This window comes from Gobio gobio (genome assembly GCF_949357685.1).
Source record: "Gobio gobio genome assembly, chromosome: 10".
NCBI classification, from domain to species: Eukaryota; Metazoa; Chordata; class Actinopteri; order Cypriniformes; family Gobionidae; genus Gobio; species Gobio gobio.
Window position 1 is genome coordinate 56,297,182 of NC_137116.1, and position 15,244 is coordinate 56,312,425.

The 15,244-nt window shown below is 40.4% G+C and overlaps 1 protein-coding gene across 1 annotated transcript in view; it reads right to left on the reverse strand.

Annotated features, from left to right (window-relative positions):
* The window catches only part of LOC307132192 (leucine-rich repeat transmembrane neuronal protein 4), a gene marked incomplete at both ends in the record, with an annotated part of 199,273 nt that overhangs the window by 161,399 nt on the left and 22,630 nt on the right, over positions 1-15,244 (reverse strand). The window lies entirely within an intron of this gene.

Here is a 15,244-nt window from a genome sequence, read left to right on the forward strand (position 1 = left end):
ACGATATTTTTATGTGAAGAACTGAGTTGATCTCAATGTTTTAATCACTGAAATGATGATCCCGCCGCTCCGTGAACACACACACACACACACACACTCAGTCAGTCATATCTCATTCAAAAGATCCACCCACTCTTTAGCATGACGTGATTGGTCACAAGACATACGAGAGCCAATGACATTTCACTATCAAAGCTGATTTAACCCCTTAAGCCTTGCGATGACGTGCTCGGGTTGACGTTTCTTCAGGCGGCAGTTTTTGAAATTTGAATGTGTTTATGATCTTCTGCGGATGGAGACGCTGATCACTTTTGGGGATTTCCTTCACACAAATCAATCGTTTGGCCTCAGAACACTTGGACTATTTGCACTTTTTGAATAACTTGTGTCTGCAGTCGCATCTGCTGTTATATCCTGTGTTTCATATCATATCATACACAAATTAGTTGGTTTAGGGATGGGGTTGGGTTACGTGTTCAAACGTGTCTAAATAGCGTAAATAAAAAAAGAAAATAAATGTAAATAAAATTATGCTCGATGATTAAATTGAGAGTCACACTCCAACATGTCATCATGGCAAAATCATAACCCAATATATAGTTTAATTGTGACGATATGCCCAACATGTCTATATGACGCCAAAGGTTTCTCATTGAAATCAATGGAGTACTGTGCGTCGAAAAACGATGCTAAAGGGGTACCATGTGCGTTAAAAAGTGACGCCGAAGGGAACCGACCAAGCGTCAATATGTGACGAATAGGAGTGAGACCGTGTTGTTTCTCCAGAGCTCGTTTAAATGGTAAATGGACTGCATTTATATATCGCTTCCAACAGACCCATGGACATCCAAAGCGCTTTACATCTTGCCTCACATTCACCCATTCATACACCGATGGTGGTGTCATCCAGCTCATCGGGAGCAGCTGGGGTTAGGGGATACCTCGACACTTGGTCAGATGGAACCAGGGATTGAAACCTTCCAGTTTGTAGACAACCTGAACCACGAACCACTGAGCCACTGCCGTCCTATTTTCCCATTTACCCTCCTCCATCCCCAGCTCCTCCTCTCGTCCAATCAGGATTTGGCGTTCTGAATCCCCCTGAATCAGACTAAATTCTCGAATTAGGTTGTACATTTTAACATTGACATTAATGCTATCTGCAATACATTGTTGGTTCTGTTCTGTTTACCCTAGGGGGGTTTATCACTCTTGCCCAGAACAGAACCATACCGCCAATCTAAACTATATGCTAATTATCTATCATCTTTGACGATAGTGGTTCTGACAGAAATGTATATTATGGCAACGAATTACCAATTTGTTCCCACGGCTTACTAATACATCAGCACGTATTACTAATTAATTCTCTTGTTTTAAGTAAATCATGCCCATAATATAATAATCTGTTCCCTTGATTTACTAAATAGTGGCCATGTTGTCCTAACCATAACCCTGCATCAAAACAAGGGAACAAATTAATAAATCATGGGAACGAATTCTTAATTCATAGCCACTAGGGGTTTAACAGTACACAGAAATCACCTCGGATGTGGGGTCATGGTTCAATACGAGTTCGGTACAACGGGAAAAAGCAACAAATCCCCAACGCTAGGTTTCTTTTCATTAATGTTGAATTAACAGTCGTGCAAATGACAGTTTGTTCCACCTATGGCATGTATTCCGCCTGAGGTAGTTACAGTACAGACTCTTTTAATGTAATATTAAGCAGTAAACAGAATGCACTCGTCCATAGATCTTTTCTTTTTTGCAGGGCTGATGAAAAACAAACAGTATTTGGTCACAATCAGCTGAAAAGCATCGTGTGTTATAAAAGTGCAAAATAAATTGAATAAAACAGAGTTTTCTTTGTGCATGGGAGTTCATTACGTTTGTTGGCAATGTTTTTGACCATTTCTCACAAAAGTTCCATGGCCCCCAGAATATTTTATTCTATGAATATCTGAACATGCAATATAATGAAAAATAAAGAACAGGGCCAAAAAAAACTAACAAAAAATAGCTTCATGCATTCTTTTTTTATCAACATTTGAATGTGGGTAAGTTTCATCAAAGAGCAACATATTAAGCCAAAAGCTGAGAAAATCCCATTTTTATCAAAGACTCCATCCAGATGAGACTCAGAGCGATGATCAAACACAGATGGAGTAGATGGAGTACATCAACACCCCTAAAGCTTCTCAGTCCTAGAGCTCATCCTGGGTCCACATCTCATTCAGTAACATTAGGCAGTTTTGATGTACATGCTGTTTAACATTGATGATCTGCTTCTTCTTCACATGTGTTTTGATCAGGAGATTCTGTACTCTTCTGTACTCGTAGCACCTCCTCCCATATAACATTAAAAACACGGAAAGCCGGATAATTACGCCATTGGTGGGGATAAGAGTTCCAATTCTGCTATCTAGTCATATCTATCTAGTCATATCCGACTATCTATCTAGTCATATCTATCTAGTCATATCTGACATTGGCGGATGCACAAAGTTCAATAATACGCTTTTTCAAGAAATCACAGAAAGATGAAAAGAAAAAGTTCCATCTACATCTGAGACTACTTCATCTTTCCACGAGGAGAAGCGAGTGAAGCGGCACCTGAGGCTTTATATATGCATATTTCATCACTGGACTGTAGTGAGACTTCCACGACACAAATCGGCACATGATTTTGCCTCATTATAACAGAGGAAATAACTTAAAATACTCATTTATGGCCATACATAGCCTGACGTCGTCACACTCAGAGATTCTAGTCAGAATATGAGTCTGATCTGCACCATTGGGCTGTGATTATGGGGTGTTTCAACCGAACCAGGACAGAAAATGCCTCTGCACTTAATTGGACAGTCCTACAACCAATCAGAGCGACGGAGTAAGTGAAGTGTGTTGAGTCAACAGAACTCAACTGTACACACGCTGGAAGAAGTAGAAGAAGAAGATTAGTGTAAACGAGCTTCCCCGGTGTTGTAAAAAGAATGTAAGGATACACAGAGTACTTACCAACACCATCATTATTTCTGAGAGAGATAGTAAAGGTGAACGCATATACCAACAAGCTCTCCGTTTAGTAAACGAGTTCAACTCGTGACATGATGATGATGTTACTGTTGATCATCTGTCCATCATCATATAAAGCCCGCCCTGATGATCTGATTGGTCCGAACAGCTCTGGTTCCAGCATAGTTGCTCCACAACGGATCAAGTCCTGACCCAACTTCCCGAACTCAAATGTTGTGGGCGGGGCTAAACTCGGCTGGCATCCAGGCTAGGCCATACAGGTAAGACGCATTCAAAACATGAATGGGTCTACTTTTATTTGAGTACACTCACAATTGTGTACCTTGTGTACAGCGAATAGGCTACTAGCAAGCTCTTGTGTGCCATCTTAACTCTTCCCTGCGTCCCAATTCGCCTACTTATACTACGCCCTAAAAGTATGTAGCTGTGAAGAAAAAGTACATACTTTTGAGTGTGTAGCAAAAGAGTAGACAAGCTTTGGGACATACTATCACGTCGTACAGTTGCTCTGTGTCGCATCCTGTCACCGGAAACTGGCCTGTCAATCATATTGTCACAGTTAAAATCCTCCACATTTCATTTCCTACCTTATCAGAGAGAAATGCAGTGGCACGTTGATCATGCGGAGGCTGTCCTCATATTAATGCATGATGCATTTAAAAGTTAATGGCCAAACAGATCTTAAATTCACCGGTTCACACTTACATCAAATTAAATGGAGTGAATTTGAGCGAAATTGACCCGAACCCAGAGTATCCCCCCGTGATAGAGATAGTCTAGAACTAGACTGCATTGAATTATGGATTGTGTTGACGTCTAATAAGAGTTTATTAAATCTGAGATAGGAGATGGGGTGGTGGAGGAATGCTAAAAAGCTGTCAAAGAAAGGAAGCAAATCTGGAGTATATACACACCTCTTATCGTTGATTAAATTGATTAACTTAATATGCTCCCCTCGTGTTTAATTAGGTTTAATTCTCTGAACTTGCTCCTTCCGAAATTTGTTAAGAAAACATCACTAAATATTTTTTTAACAACATTAAACATTAAGTAAATATTTTTCATCCGGTTAAACTTTGATTATTAGTCACCTTTATCTAAACCTCTCACTGTTGGTCGCGCATATCTGCCATGTTTTGTAGTTTTTACACGCGTTTTACCCGTGTTTGTAGTTCTGAACCAAATCCTCCTCCAAAGCGCAATAGATTGTGGGCAATATTAGCCTTTATAGTGTGCACGGATCCACACTTTGAAAATCTACCGGAAATAGAATAAATACTTATTCTAATCTCACATACACTGAACAAATATATAAACGCACCATTTTTCATGAGCTCATATAAGACTTTTTCTATGTACACACAAAAGGCCTATTTCTCTCAAATGCTGTTCACAAATCTGTCTAAATCTGTGTTAGTGAGCACTTCATCCACCTCACAGGTGTGGCATGTCAAGATGCTGATTAGACGGCAGGATTATTGCACAGGTGTGCCTTATGGTGCATTCACACCAGACGCGAATGAAGCGGTACGCGCGAGTGATTTACATGTTAAGTCAATGCAAAGACGCAAATAGACATTCACGCGAATGATGCAATTCGTGCGAATGACACCGTGCAAATTAAGTGTTTAGGGCGCTTGACGTGCCTGATGGGGCTTTCACACAGGATGTGGAATGCACTGCGCTGGCCGCTGGGTTCATCGTAGCCCTTCATATAAAAAGTGATTTGCGCTTCGCTGCCCAGGCCAAAGTAAGCGGAGTTTTCAAAACTGTTCATCCATTATGCTTTCCGTGCTTGTTTCGATGCCCCGTTTCTATTGGCCGCACGGGTAATCGTCACAGAGCGCAGCGTCAAAAGTTGAAATATTTTTGAACTTTGACCGTGTGCGCGCAAGCTTGTCAATTGTGCGCTCCGCTGTGCGTGCGCTTTGGTCGAATTGAAATCATTGAAGGTCATTGAAATTAATGGATTTCTTAGCGCAGCAGTGGCGTTGCCGTGCTCTCTGTGAAAGGCCCATAATGCTGCGTTCACACCCGACGCGAATAGAGCATCAGGAGCGAGTGATTTCAATGTTAAGTCAATGGAAAGGCGCTGACTCGCGAATGACATGAATTGAGCGTCTTGCGCAAGTGGTGTTTTTTGTGCATTCACGCGTTTGAAGCGAATTCGCGTCTGACGCCCGAAATTTGAACTTTGGCGTCAATTGGCGCCGCGTTAACCAATCAGGAGCCTGCTCACTGCTGTCACGTGGTGAAGTGACATGATGAGAAACCCTGCATCATTTAAAAATACTACTATTGTGTCACAAAATCTAGTTTTAAGACTTTTTCAGGTGAGAATGTAGTTGTTTAAAGCTCAAATCTGTGGTTTATTTATAAAGAGAGTGCCTATTTAAGAAAAAATAATCTTGTGTTTTTGTAGTTGTGAGCTCCAGTGGATCAGCGGCGCTCGGTGCTCATTAACCCCAGCGAGAGCAGCCTTTCCTCGGACAGTTCTTCTGCCGTCTGCTGCTGGCTCTGATGTCCTGTAGTGGTTCCTCTAGTGTAGATCTAACGGGCGATCTTTGCTCTCATGAATCATCATTTGTTGTCTGCCAAATCGTTTTGACTGAGGTCAAAGAGAAGTTTCATAACTTAATTTTTTAAGGATATTTAAATACACATGCAGTGAAGATAATGTAGGTGTTGTCTGGACCACATTTGTGTGGCTATTAATGTTTAATATACATTTTTTATGAAAATGAAAAGAGGCAGAGTGGTGATTTATGACATTTCTCCTGGAGCGCCTTGAACCCGTGTCTATTTCGCTTCAAACGCTCGATTTATACACGCGTCCAATTCGCTGTGGACGCGCGAATGGATTCAAAATGTTCAAGCGTCCAACTAGACGCGATTTAACGCTCTATTTGCGTTTGGTGTTAACGCAGCATAACGTGTGATTCGCGGATTTGGCTTTGGCGGATATTCACACCGCGTTAACCAATCAGGAGCTTGCTCTAGTAGTGACAACAATGAGGACACAATCATATGTGGATACCCGGAGCTGTACGAAACATCTTCATACTTTATAGATACAGGAATAAAAAGGATCTTGCTTGGAAGAAAGTGAGTGAGGAGGTCGGACATTCTGGTAATTTGTAAACATATTGAGACTACAAGCTAGCTAAAGCCGGCAAATTGAGCTTATTTGCCGTATTTTAAAACAATCCATGTCAGCCATTTCACAACGAGATGAGCCGCTGGCAGAAGCTCCTCCCATGACACGAATTCACGTCTCATAGACAATGCTCACATTGACAATTAAACGAGTGCATGCACACATACCTAATTGGTCTTTTTTCATAGAAAGAGAGTCAGTTCTTGTCTTATTTTCCGGGACTTCTTCTCTGCAAAGTTTGAATTAGGCCGATTCTGTACCATTCATCAAAGAGCCGGTTCCTGAAAGACTGTCATTGTTTGCCAGCCACTTGAAAAGCAACACTCCAAGTTTGCGGTTATGCAGATGTTTGCTCCACTGGCTGGTTAAAAATGCAACAGAGTTACTATATTTTCCCACGCAAAGAGAATACAGAGCCCTTGGGTCCCCTTTTCTGTAAATTGGAATATCTAGCAGGAAGGAATATCCTGAAAACGGGACTCTAGGCAAACAATGAAAAGCCCAGCGCCTCGTGAGACACCGCGGAACATGGCGGATCTGGGACTTGATTCCATGAAATAAGCCTCTGTGCACCAACGATAAGCAAAAGTGAGAGGAAATGGTGTATTTTAAAACAATCATAAAACACCAGAGGTTTCATGGGTCTCTTTGCGAGGCTGCACGGCTGTTGTTGCGTGTGTGTCTGTGTGTGTGTGTCAAGGGAAAGGCAGGCAATATATAAGCGAGTTTGAGAATAAAACAGTCACTGCTGCAGAATTGGAATTTGAAACGGCGCATTAAAAGATGTCAGACGCATACGTTTCCAATCCTCTGGCCTTATAGAAGGACTTGTGTTCAATATTCAATTTAGACTATGGCAGTAGCTTCCCTTACTCTCACATTCACTCTCTCGTCCAGTAATTATGCTGCAGCGGTCAAAGAATCCTATAGAAAAGAACCCACAGTTTAGCAGACTCTAAAACACATAAATACTAGAGAGGAGGTCTATAATAGCAGGAGACATTTACCATGCATCCTAATGGCAGTACACAATCTGAACTTTGCAATCTTAGCCAATGGGCACTCAGTTATGGATTCGGCTTCTGAGCCAATCACCTAACTCGTAAACGCCATGTGACTAATTACTCTGTAGCTGCAGGAAATTATGTCATGACAACACTGATTGGCTGATAGTATCACAAAACACACAGGCCCAAACTATTTACTAATGAGCAACCAGAGCTGGGATGTCAAAGACAGCAGACGTGGGAAAAATATCCAAAGCCCAAATCATAACTAGAAATGTGCACTGCAAAAAAATGCATTTTTGTCTTGTTTCCAGTCTAAATATCAAAAAAATTCAGAACAACTCAAATAAGTAAAGCTAAATTATCTTTAGATTTCTCTTTGAAATCTTGTTTATGTCCCAAACAGAAACAATATTATTTTTCTAACCCTCTTGGCAGATCATTTTGCTTATATTATTATTAGTAATATTCATTGCTTAAGGACTTCATTTTTAGGACTTTTCTCAACATTTTGATTTTTTTGCACCCTCATATTCCAGATTTTCAAATAGTTGTATCTTGGCCAAATATTGTCCTATCCTAACAAACCATATCTATGGAAATATTAATATTTATTCAGGTTTCAGCTTTTTTCATGATGTATAAATCTCAATAAAAAATAACAAAATAAAAAACAAAAAATGACCCTAAATTTGTGGTCCAGGGTCACATATTTGGACTGGAAGCAAGACAAAAATATTAAGTACGACCAGCATTTTTTGCAGTGTGACTGGTAAAATATCCACTATATTATAATACAATATTGGTTGCACTCTTACAGTCATGTTGCCCATGTACATACTGTGTACTTATTATTATAATAATTAAAATAACCCTAACCTAACCATAACCCAAGAAGTTACATTATATTAACCAGTACTTCCTTAGGTAAGTATTGTAAGTTAGTTGACATGTAGCAAAGTTATTTATAGTTAGTTACACAAGAAACTTCTGATAAGTGAATTATCCATTGTTGCTTTTAGTACGACTATGTTACAAAGCTGAGCACGAAATTATATTCAAAGTCACATTACACTCTATAAACACTACCTGAGATTATCATTGCCATGTTTTGTGTTGTTGTTCCAGCCGCGACGTCGCAGAAATAGAAACCGTTTCTAAAACAGAATCATTGCGGCGTTGTGTGTAGTTAGGACATGATGTCGGCCCATGAGCTCAGATCGGTAAAATAGGGCACCATAGCTTGGCTAGAAATCACATTGCAAAAATAAAATTATGCTTAAAGCAGCACTAGGTAACTTTTCAACCTTTATAATATATTTTCAAGACTCTTGTGATGATACATGGACTTACAATAGGTTGAATGACACGTCTGCCATAGCCTGACGGGGTCTGTATTGTTTTTAATCGTACTTTTAAACTTCGGGTTTCGGGTAGTAACCCAAGAACAAAAAGAACTACAAAATTCGTCTGTTTCACGGCATATACGTCACTTCCACCACCACTTCCTTAAATTCGGACGTGCGAGCCCAACTATCATTTGTTTGCCGAATGTTATAGTCATGGCCGAAGCAGCACAGAAATATAAGAAAGCAAAGGTTTTGTCGGAGGAAAGCAAAAAGAGGAAAGGAGAAAGTGATGGATTAAAGGCAGAGGATCAACATTGGCCAGCGTTTGCTCACTGGCGTGAGCTGAAGGAGGAGCGGCTACATTCTTGCAAGTAAATACATAAGACGTACAAAATCATATTTTAGGATACCTAACATGTCTGTGATATTTGTTTATTTGTCTTTCCTCAAGCTATAATACAAATCGATTTTTCAAATTTGCAGATTCATCTATGGTAGCTTGATATTATAATATTGACGATATATGGTTATTACCTATTACTCAAACATTGATTTGAAGTATCATATAGATTCTGTAAAACGGGAACCAATAGACTAGGCTACTATAATGACGCTGGCTTGTAAACGTGAGCATCGCGATCATTTGGCGTTTGAAAAAAAATAAAACCCATGAAATTATATTCATATGACATGCTGAAACATATGCCACTGTACCTGGGATGAAGACATTTCACACGCGACGCAAGCAGAACTCCTGCATGTGAACTCCTCATAGTTATCATGTCAACAAATGCACGTGCGATGTAGAATGACAGAGTTTACGATAGTAGTAGAGGACAATACTGTTTCCCAACTGTAGGGGGAGCCGGAGAGCAAAACCTACCAAGTGCTGCTTTAAAATAATGGAAATGCAAACCAAAGGGAAGGCGTATGCTCAATCAAAGCTGCAATGACAATGGGTTGTCATTCATTCATCACTCCTGTTGTGCCTAACAGTGACAGGATGTTGTGCATTGACTCGGTCTTGACCCTGACTACACTGTCACTACTCTGACTAGTGGACAAATCTGACATGACAGGCGTGCAATGTGATCTAGGCGTCAAGTAAACCGCTTCGGACAGAGATGTCCACCGATGGGGTAATTAGGGCTGGCAGTTTGAGCGGTCACAGCTTTCGGCATAAATATCACCTCAGCCGGGCAGTATATACAACGCAAAGCATTGATCAGTTAATCAAACCGAACGACGATTGGCGTAAAAGCTCATTGTTAAATCTTTGATGAGGACGTTTAGTCTTGTGCATCTGCTTAAACAATCCTTAATCAAACCCTGATTGGCAAAAGGCTCGGCGGCTTCAAACGCCATTGGCAGAAAATAACTAAATCAGTCGGCTCTCCTTCAATCTTTTATTTAACGCATTTTCAATCAGCTGAGCGGGATGCAGGGAACCCTAAATGAATTGCATGAGGCAGAGAGACGCAGTCAGTGTCAAACATGCGGCACAGCCGTGGAGATCAATACCAGCTCCTGATCTGCAATTGATGAAAAGCTTCTGCTCTCTGCTCGTGGTATAATCTCAGATCCTGATTTATCTGTGTAGGGAATGTTTTACCGAACATGCCATATCGATTCGCCGTCCCATCAGCCTGTGTCTCTCATATCTATTACTCTTCTTTGGTCTTCTTGTCTTTCTCTGTCCATCTCACAGTTTCATTCTTTTTCTCTATTCCTTCCTTTTGCATTTTCCATTATGCTGTAGGATCTATAATGACAAGAAAAAGCCGTTAGCATTCGCATTCTTCTCAATGGAGGTTGTTTGGCTGACGATGCCAAAGTTAAGGAGTATATGAAGACAAACTCTCACTCTTAACTCTCAAGTTACAATTGCAACCAGCCTTTCTCAATCTTTCAAGAGACACAAATGGGTGAATCGTTATCGCTGTGGCAGTGCCAGAGTTAAAAAGCTGCCACTCTTTAGATCACTTTTATATGTTTTAAGGTTTCTCCACAAAGTGCTCTTACCGTTCCTCTAGATATTCAAGAAGGAAGAAAAGGGTCAACATTCAAAGGCTTGTATAAGACTCTCTATTTACACAGCAGCTGCTGGCAGATGGGCTGTAAGTATGTCCTATCCCTTACTAAATTGCTTTTACCGTGATATAGCACTTCTGGGTATCATTTTCACAAGTCTTTGAAGTCTTTTTACTTTTCACTTGGCAGCAACCTGTTCCACTTCTTCTTGCACCCTGGCCTCAAATCAAGTGTTATCAGCAGAGAATATTTTCAGCACTTTAAATCTACCCAAAGCTTCTTTTATATATGCTACTATTTATTTATATCGCAGAATGCCTCGCAGGAGCATTCAAAGCCTTAATGTACCATATTACAAAACCTTTAAATTCAGTTTTCTGTAATATTTTAAAGGATTTATTTGGTTGTTCCACAAAGCTTCCAAAAAAAAATTGCTAAAATATATATATATGCAAACCAAAGCATTTAATATATATATATCCACAAGTTTCCTACGCCCCATTGAAGCCTTGCGTCAAAAGTGGGAGCATCTTCCGGTTCGCAGTAAACAAGCGGGACTTTATGCATTTCCATCGTAGTTTATGCACACGTTTTCATATCGGATAGAAAATACATCCGACTCAAACAAGCGCATAAGTTTTTTATGCGCATTTATAGAATTCATGCGCATCTTGGCGTTTCTATTCAGCATTTTTTGATGCGATATCCCAAAATGCCCATAAAAATAGGTGGATGGAAACATAGCTTATTGTCATTCAACAGTTCGCCTCGTATGGCGTACGGTAGCAGTTTTAGTATTTTCTAGATTCAGTATCAGTGCCCGGTGACGTACAGACCGCGGGTTGTTCATGTATTAGGGCCAGGACGCTGTTGTAGTCATGCAGCAGCACTTTTGTTGAAGGTCAATAAAGTAAGGACAATTAAGGGCACGAAAATAGTATTGTTTATTGTATTGTGATATTATTAATTAACTAATAAATGTACTGAAATGAAATGTTGTGTGTGTCATTCATGTTGCAAATGTTGCTTCACAGTAACCTTCACTTAACCCTTGTGGCACCATCTGATAAAAAAAATAGTACAAATGATAATTTTGAAACCTTGCCAATGATCCGAAAAACACTTAGCCTCTTCACTAACTAGCACACAAAATGTACCCATGTTCTTTTTTACAGTAGCCCCCCCCCCCCCCCTGGAAACAGGTGGATATATAAAAAAAATATATAAAACACAATTTATTTTCCAAAATAAATATTTGAAGTACTGCAGCTTTTATTTTAATGCAGGGTTATTTGTGGAGAAAAAAAACTCAAATTAATATCACTTATTATAAAAAGTTTGTTTTTGCATAAGCTAATTTAAGATTAAAAAAAACAACCTCCTTAACGAGAACTCAACTTGTTAATAATTACTACAACTACAGTAGCACTAAAACAAAAATGTCATAATTAGGTGGTAAAAATCATGGACAGCTGGACAACCTAATACAATTAAAAGAAGTAAAATAAAAAACATTAATGAGGAAATGGGTACAAAAATAACCAAGCCTTTGGTTGTCAGGACACAGGGTGGTGTACAAGAAAAAATTGAGATCGGAGGAAAACATAATAAGTCAATTCTTTTGGATTCTCTTTCAAATGTTTTGCGTTCGCTCGCAAAACCTTTACTTCTACTACTCCATCTCATATTTGTTTTCCTTCATGTCCCTTCAGGGGCTCCGTCGTTAGGGAGTGTATACATCAAAACAACCTTTTTCTTGGTTGTCCCTCAAAACTCACAGAGCGAATAAAAAAGAAGATTCAGAGAGGTCAAGGATGACTTTGAAGGAGCTACAGAGTCCAGTGAACGGATGGACCAGTCAACCATATACAGTACAGAGTTCTGCATAATACAGCTCTATATGAGGGACACAAAAGAAGCCATTACTCAAAAGAAATGATGTGAAAGCACCTCTAGAGTTTACCCATAAGAATAACAGTGACCCTGCTGCATTGTGGGAAAAGATTCTGTGGTCAGATGAGACCAAGATAGAGCTTATTTTAGCCACAAATTCAAAGCTATATGTGCAGTGCAACTGCAGTTCTGCCCACACCTCAGAAAAACAGCATACGCACAGTGAAGTATGGAGCTGTTAGCATCCTGCTGTGGGGCGGCTTTTCATCAGCAGGGACTGGACATCTTGTTAAAGTGGAAGGAAGAATGGATGGTGCAAACTTTATGGAGCTATTGCACTAGAATCAATGTCAGTCTGCTAAGAAATATAAAACAAATCTTTCAGTGGGATACACATGAGGCTAAATTAACATTGGAGTTGCAATAGCCTATAGTCTTCTCAGTCCACTTGAGAACATGTAGAACTGTTTAGAATTTGCAGTGCACAGGTTTCATACAACGTGAAGCAATTCTCCCTGGAAGTACATCAAAATGGCACCTGTATAGTATGCAAATGTAGTACATACTCTTTACACACCCCGAAAACTGCCTCACTCCCTTCAAGAGGTGCATTAGCGACTGACGCTAGAGGCTGCGGTCTTTAGCGTCCTTGTCGCCTCCCATGCCTGAGACCCTGGTTCAAATCTCGCTCGAAGCAGGTCAAATAGGACCGGTTACATTTGGTGCCGTGACCCTGATGGGAGTGAGGTTTAGGGGTAAGTGTAACGTAGGCCAGTAAGAGCTCTGCGTGTAAACCTCATTCCCCTGATCTCAAGAGACACACTAGTGACTGATGCTAGAGGCTGGGGTCTGTAGTGTACTTGCTGCCTCCCATGCCGGAGACTCTGGTTCGAATCCCGCTCAAAGCAGGTCAAATAGGACCGGTTACATTTGGTGCCGTGACCCGAATGGGAGTGAGGTTTAAGGGTAAGTGTAACGTAGGCCAGTAAGAGTGGTGCGTGTAAACCTCACTCCCCTGATCTCAAGAATCGCGCTAGCGACTGACACTAGAGGCTGCGGTCTTTAGTGTCCTTGCCGTCTCTCATGCCGGAGACCCTGGTTCAAATCCCGCTCGAAGCAGGTCGAATAGGACCGGTTACGTTTGGTGCCGTGACCCGGATGGGAGTGAGGTTTAGGGGGGTAAGTGTAAAGTAGGCCAGTAAGAGCTGTGTGTGTGTAAACCTCACTCCCCTGATCTCAAGAGGTGCATTAGAGGCTTACGCTAGAGGCTGCGGTCTTTAGTGTCCTTGCCATCACCATGCCGGAGACCCTGGTTCGAATCCCGCTCGAAGCAGGTCGAATAGGACCGGTTACATTTGGTGCCGTGACCCGGATGGGAGTGAGGTTTAGGGGTAAGTGTAACGTAGGCCAGTAAGAGCTGTGCGTGTAAGAGCTGTGCCTTGTTAGCGCACTCGCCGCCCATGCTGGAGACCCCGGTTCGAATCCCACTTTGAGTAGGACCAGTTACAGCTGCAAAACCCAACTATTAGAGACAACTATTCAGAACTAGCGTTTACACTGCGTCTCAAATAACGTAAAGGAAAAACACATGGTGTGGTGGATCATACAACCAGAAGATTCAATTTAAAGCTCAAAACTTAAAAAAAGGTATAGGATTTACTTTTTCCCACTCATAAATTGCTAGTAAATTTAACAAATAATTACAAAGAACATTGAATTAAATGTGAAATTTAAATTTAGAAAGATAAATAGTATTTTCTTGTAAAACATTCTCCAATAATCTTTATTTTATTGACAGCTTTGAAAAATCTGTTAAACTCTACTAGTACTATCAGAACTTTCTGTAATTTATAATGAAACATTAGCATGTCAACACTTGACTATACATCCATAATAATACACATAAAAAATATTGTTTATATTGTTTCACACATATAACGTTAACTATACAGTGGCCTCAATCAACCTTACAATGACCATGTTTGGAGGGAAACATTTTGGCGGCATTTGTTTGCAATGCCACTTTTTTATATATATTTTTAAGCATGCCTTGAGGGTGCAAATACTTTTTAGGGCTCCTATAAAGGCTTATGAATTTAATATGAATGTACAGTATATGAGCCTGAAGATATGCAAAATATTCCGAATTTTATATTCTATTCATTGCCTTGGTTTTGAGTTTTTCTTCAGCAAATTTATATTTATCATGCAGGCTGTCAGGCAATCTCACAAATGATATGCCGACATGTAGGAATTCTCTCTGCTGACATGTCCCTCTCATGAACCGACACACTCATTCTTAAATACACCCTCTGGCTGAGGGAATCTGGTAACCACAGTAACTGATCGAGCTCCCGCTATCTCCACAGCAGCACTTGATGATCTGTACGGCATTGTCTGCGCTGGCACTGATGTTCTCCCAGCTGCCAAGAGGAATCAGTTTAGTGAGAAGCCAGCCAGACAGCGTCCCTTAAAGCCGGCCTGTCATGAAAACTTTGAATCCTCCCCAAATGGAGGAACAAAAGATTTAAAAAAATATCTTTTAAAATGATGCCTGTGGTGTGAATCCAACAATTTAAGACCCTGCACTGCTTCCTCTTCGGTGTGTGTACGTGATTTTAAATGTTGAGTACAAGGATGGAAAATAATGGATTGGCATGTGTTTGGAAACGGTGGGCAAATAAGCCCTGCCTCTAGAGTGTTTTCTCTTTTTTGGGGTCATTGGCTGTGTTTGAACTGGAATACTAGATTTTTTAAAATAGAATGTG